Below are 6,559 nucleotides of genomic sequence, written 5' to 3'. Positions count from 1 at the left end.
TCAATCCGTTCACGGTCACTTACGAGAGTGAGATCTGATAGATATGATAAGATAATATTTTTCGTATTTTTATGATAAAGATGCAAAGTAGAATAAAAGGTAATAAAAATAGCTAAGTGTTGGAAGATTAATATGATGGAAAATAAACCCGGGGGCCATAGGTTTCACTAGAGGCTTCTCTCAAGACCATAAGTATTACGGTGGGTGAACAAATTACTGTTGAACAATTGACAGAATTGAGCATAGTTATGAAAATATCTAGGCATGATCATGTATATAGGCATCACGTCCGAGACAAGTAGACCGACTCCTGCCTGCATCTACTACTATTACTCCACACGTCGACAGCTATCCAGCATGCATCTAGAGTATTAAGTTCATAGGAACAGAGTAACGCTTTAAGCAAGATGACATGATGTAGAGGGATAAACTCATGCAATATGATATAAAACCCATCTTGTTATCCTTGGTGGCAACAATACAATACGTGCCTTGCTGCCCCTACTGTCACTGGGAAAGGACACTGCAAGATTGAACCCAAAGCTAAGCACTTCTCCCATTGCAAGAAAGATCAATCTAGTAGGCCAAACCAAACTGATAATTCAAAGAGACTTGCAAAGATAACCAATCATACATAAAAGAATTCAAAGAAGATTCAAATATTGTTCATAGATAAACTTGATCATAAACCTACAATTCATCGGTCTCAACAAACACACCGCAAAAGAAGATTACATAGAATAGATCTCCACAAGAGAGGGGGAGAACATTGTATTGAGATCCAAAAAGAGAGAAGAAGCCATCTAGCTAATAACTATGTGTAACACCCCAAAATTTTGACCTTGTTTTATTAATTAAAATTTTGCCAGGAAAATTAAAATTTTTGTTTTCTGGATTTATCTTTGATTTCAGAACCCCTCTTCTCTTTAATATTTTGGGTTTTTACCTCAAGTGGAAACTTTTCAAAAGTATTATTGGACTTGTATGCTCTCTCAATAAAACAATTCTTTATCAGTGGATTTATTTGCATAATTGCTCTTCCTGAGTTTTATTCTTTTAAAATGACCTTTCAAAAATTTGGAGCCTCTTTTGCACTGCAACCATTTGATTAATGTATCTAAAATTTTCACCAAAATTTGGGGATGTCATGTGATGTTCCCACATCACTTTTATGCAAAAACCTCTTTTGGTTATTGGAGATTTTGAGCTCTACATCAACTTATCAAATCTGGTCCAGTAGGTATTTTTGCACTACAACCTATTTAAATATCTCCCTAAAAATTCTTCCAAGTGTTTGGAGATGTCAGTAGATGCATGTGATTCAACTTCATGCAAAAACCCAGTGATGTTCTTTGAAAAATTTGAGTGAATCAACCTCATTTTCATTCTGGTCCAGTTTGGTGATTTGTACTGCAACCCTATTTTATTTTGCTCTAGTGCCCATGAGCTTTTTCCTGCTTGTAGTCCTCCCTACAAAACCCTTAAGTCTAGGAGAGTGGACCCATTGGAGGATTTTTAGTGCATGCAATGATAGCTTTTAGTAACTGCCCAAAACTGGTTTTCACAGAAACTTGCACTAACAAGTTTCTGTTTTTGCCAGTCTAACCTTACCACCTTCTTTAGCTCCTAAAGAGACACTCGTCTGGAGTTTTTGGCCACTCCCAGAGTTGCCTAGATACACTTAGCATTCTGTCGAACACCTTGTGTTCATGGACAGTTTTGGCATGTTTTCTAGTTGGCATTATGAACTTGAGCCCCTGACCCATCCAGCATGTCCACTAAGATCCTAGCTACTCCTAACCTAGGTCTGCTAATTGCCAGCCACGCTCTAGCACTCTAGGCTGCCCTGGCATTACGTCGAGCACATCCCGTGCGTGCTCTGGGCGCGCCCAGAGCGCACGTTTTGCACGTGTGGGCGCCCAAGCCGCCGCGTCGCACGGCCGCCTCCCCGCGCCCGCTCTGGCCTTCCCCACTCGCAGCCAACACGCCCGCCCCCTCCCGCGTCGCAGAGCCTCCCCTGATGCCCTACAGCGCCGCCGTCAGAGCCCTTGGCGGCACGCCGGCGTCGGCAGTAGGCTCCTGCCACGGACGGCGCCGCCCAAACCACCCGCGCGCGCCACCTACCCTTGTGAACAGGCCGAGCTCATCCACAAACTCGTCGGCATGCGCTCGTCGCCGCCATGTCGCCCTGTGGCTACAGAACGACGGTCACCGGCGATCCTATCCACGGCCGCCGCGGGACCAGCCTCGAACGCCTATATAAGGAGGCCCTCGAGCTCCTCCGAGCACCCATGCGACCCCAGGCCACCCCATAGCAACCCCCTCAGTAAGCAATCGGCGGTTGGTAGCCGTCTTCCCCGTCTCCGGCCAGTTCGGCCGCCGCCACGCTCCGGTCCAATCCGTCGCCGTCATAGCCTTCCTCGGCCATCTAGTACCACCATACCACTCCCCTCGACCTCACGGAGCCGCCCCGCCTCTCAAACTCGACCAAGGACCACCGTAGCTCGAAACCCCCTCCGCCACGGAGCTCGCCGCCGGCAACTCCTTCCACCACCGTCGACCCAACGACCACCGGGAGGACCGCCCCGGTCTGGCGGATCCATCCCTGCCCTCAGGTGCCCTCGAGGAGCCGCCGTTCGTCGACGGCGATCGCCGGAGTCCCGCCTCCGTTTGGGCAGACGAAGAGGAGGGAGGAGAGACTAGTCAAACCTGACCAGTGGGCCCGCTGGACCCACTGTCAGTGACCCAGCCCCCCAACCCGTGTTTAAGTGGTCGCGTAAACCCCCGAAGTACGTCTCCTCTGCTTCGAAAGCGTATTCTCCCCCGAAACATTTTCTTTTTCTGGTTTTATTAAAAACAGAACTTTGACTAAACTTTGACTGGCTATATCTTTTAAAATAAAACTCCAAATGAGTTGATTCTTTTTCCTACCTCTCTCAAATTTCATCTAGTTTATTTTAAGATTTATTTCAAAATATTTGGGACAACTTTTTGTACTGTTTTTGAAATACGTGCTATTTGAATATTTCTCAAAATAGGATTTTGGAGAAAAAGGCAACTTTCAAAAAGTGCACCCCTTGCACACTCTTGAAGGCAAGCATTCTCAACTCTGGCATAATATTTTTGTGTGTTGTTGATACGGTTATAGCACCACCTTGACTTGCAGCATACGTTATTTTTGTGTGACGATAAAGTCATACGCATGAGTGCATGATGGAGATGCTTTACTGTTAAAAATGGATATGCTGGTGATGGTAATCACCCTCGTAAACTTCTCATGCATACCGGAAGGAAGCCGGGAAAGTCGCGGTCTTGGGTAGACACGAGCTTGTCCCTAGTTCCTCGTTGAGACGAGTATGTCCGGTATGGCATGGTGAGGCTTGATGAGTGGTGAGTTTATCTGTTAATGGAAATATATTTGTTATGCTATTCATACAGGGAATACTTGAACCTCCTGAGTCGGCCGTAGATTGAGTCTTGTTCCAGTAACCCCCATACTTGCTTCGTACTACCACTTGTCCCTGCCGCAGGTAGGGTACGGCTCAGTAAGTTGTCAACCCCATCCTAGCACACACCGTACAGAGAGGCCGTGATGAGGGTCCCATGGCCATGGATTAAAGCCAGTCATCCGGTCCGGGGGCATGGGTGTTTCCGGTTGGGACCGAGAGGGGGGCACCCCTTAGAGCGCGCGATATAAATTTGATCCCATGCTACGTCGAGGTTGTAGCCTCCCCACTTAGAGTTTTTCTTGACAGGTGTTGTGGGTGATTCCAGACACCGGTAAGTTAAGCTGGTGTGTGCAGGTCAGGCGTGTTTTCAATTAAAAGACCGTAGACGGAATTAGTCCCGATGGACTAAAGAAATCCGTTACCCGTGGGTAAAGAGTACACCCTCTGCAGAGATAAAACATCTATTCGAATAGCCGTGTCCATGGTTAAGGACTACATTCTGGGATGGGTCAAGTGTCGGTCTTAGTGTCGGTCTTCGGAGGAAAAACTGCTAAACCAGAACATTGATTATGAACTGTGACACATGTGGATTATGATTATTATTATTGTGGACTAACCATTTATTTTATTTGAATTATTGAGTATCCCTGGGACGGTTCTACCTCCTGGATATTCACTGTGATTATTCTTTATAAGCCCTTTATGTGGCGTCGCTCAGACGCCCGACTGCGGCATGCTTGTTATTTAATTATTCTTTATAAGCCCTTTATGTGGCGTCGCTCAGACGCCCGACTGCGGCATGCTTGTTATTTATTTATCCTTTATAAGCCCTTTATGTGGTTTCGCTCAGACGCCCGACTGCGGCATGCTTGTTATTTATTTATTCTTTATAAGCCCTTTATGTGGTGTCGCTCAGACGCCCGACTGCGGCATGTTTGTCATTTATTTATCCTTTATAAGCCCTTTATGTGGTGTCGCTCAGACGCCCGACTGAGGCATGTTTTATTTTATTTTCCTTTCGAGGCGTCGCTTCAGACACTCGATCGGTGCATTCTATTTCTACTCCCGTAATGCATTCTTCATGAATAACATGCATGCGTGCATCATGAATTTTCGTTTATTTTGTGACAGACGTTATGATCATAGAAGATTTCGGAGCATGTTTTGATATATTATACCCGTGTTCTTGATGTTTGCGAGTACATACAAACGTACTCACTGGCTTGTCCCTGGCTATTGTCTTGGCCAGATTTCTTGCGTGGAGAAGAGCGTTACGACGACAGCCCCGGAACCTGCGCAATGATGATAGCAGCCTCGCGAAGATAGGAGTTATCCTGGTCAGCTGTTCTTGTGGGAAATGGAGTCCCATAGACGCAGATGAACCACAAACCGCTTCCGCCATCAACCACTAGAAACCAAGTGTTGTACTCATAGGCCACAATGGTCTTGTACTACACATTTTGTACCTTGCTTGGAATTTCTGTATCAAGTTGGTGTCTCATCAGCTAACAGTAATCTTGGGGCTGGTGAGCACAAGGGCCATTTTCTGGAGAATTAATATCCCGAAAAACCGGTCCTGACAGACTTGGTATCAGAGCCAGGCTGACCATTGGCTAATCCTATCTTAGCCAGGTCAATAAACCTAGGTTAACCAACCCACCAGACCTTAACCCAACCCCGGCCAAGCTTCTCGTGTAAGATACCCACACAGTGACCCCGACGCTTTTGGCAGTCGGTGCCCAACCTATCAGCCTAGCCTGTCGATCACGCGCCAGTGACCGACACCTAACATGTCTCATTCGCAAGCATGCGAAGGAAGACTCCGTCCCCCTTTTCTATAAAAAGGGCACGCTAGCCTCAACACAGCACAACACAGCCCCTTTACCAAACCAAGCTGCGATGCCTGGCCCCATTGTTCACAATGAGACCACAGCCACCAACCTTGGAGGTTTTTTGACCGTGCTCGCAAACCTCACCCGCCGTGCATACGCGTTAGAAGAGCCCCCAGAATATGTTGTGTACCAAGGACTCATGAGCGGTGAGAGCCGTCAGTTCTGGGCCACTGTACACATCTATGGTAGGGGTCTATCACCAGAACGCCCCTACAGGTTCACTGGAAGGAGAACTTCCTTTGAGCCACAAGCCATCCAGCTGGCAGCTCGAGAAGCTATAGTTCAACTCCGGCACTTGTCGCCCAGAGTTAACTGTCGCTCGTTCTACTACTACCCCAGCCGTGACAGGTATGGTAGGCCGCCCCAGGTTGCCAACGGAGATCACGAGACGGATCCTGCGTTGCTGCATCTGGTGCGCTATGTAAGTGCACTAGAGGAACTGTTCGACCAAATCACCATTGATCTGATCGCAGCTCGTGGAGAACTGGTTCGCCGAGCCCCGGTGAGAAGAGAAGTGGAGTCCGACGCCGACAACCCAGTCGTGCTGTTCGGACACCCGATCGAGCCCTTGAGGTCTGCCCCAACCATCGACCAAAATACCTTGGTGTCCCCCGAAGTGCTTCGTCGCCTTTTGGGAACACGCTCCAATGGGATTGTGGCCAACAACCCCCGTGATGGTCATCATCGCTACCCCGACCCTGCAGCCCCTCAACCTCATTCGGCTAATCCCGATGGTGAAACCCGTGGAGAAGCCTCGATGTCCGCAAGGCCAGCCCACTTAGACATTAACGTAGTAGACTAAGTTGCTCGAGTAGTAGCGAGCCTTAATATTTCTATGCCTTGTAATTATGTGATCCTCTATCGCATTTATTAAATGTTGTCTGCTTGTGCGCCCCTATCTTTGAATAGTAGCCATGCATTTGTACGTTAGCGTACAGTTACATTTTTAAATTCCGGGCGCAGCTACCAAAACCACCCCGACGACACCCACAGTATACGTCACATTTGTGAGATATGAGTATCTGTGGCTTTGACCCCGACCCATAGAACAGAACCAGTTACCCTTCGCCTCGGTAAGTAACCCAGCCCCAGTGCTATATGAGAGGCCACCTCGTGACCTTGCCAAGCACCCCTCACCTTGTGCACAACACGCACAACCATCTCTTTGCCATGCCGACCCCCAGTATTTATCTGAGAACTCCAGACGCAACCCCGGGT

Source organism: Triticum aestivum, chromosome 2D (genome assembly GCF_018294505.1).
Source record: "Triticum aestivum cultivar Chinese Spring chromosome 2D, IWGSC CS RefSeq v2.1, whole genome shotgun sequence".
NCBI lineage: Eukaryota > Viridiplantae > Streptophyta > Magnoliopsida > Poales > Poaceae > Triticum > Triticum aestivum.
Note: the sequence above shows the minus strand (reverse complement) of the source record.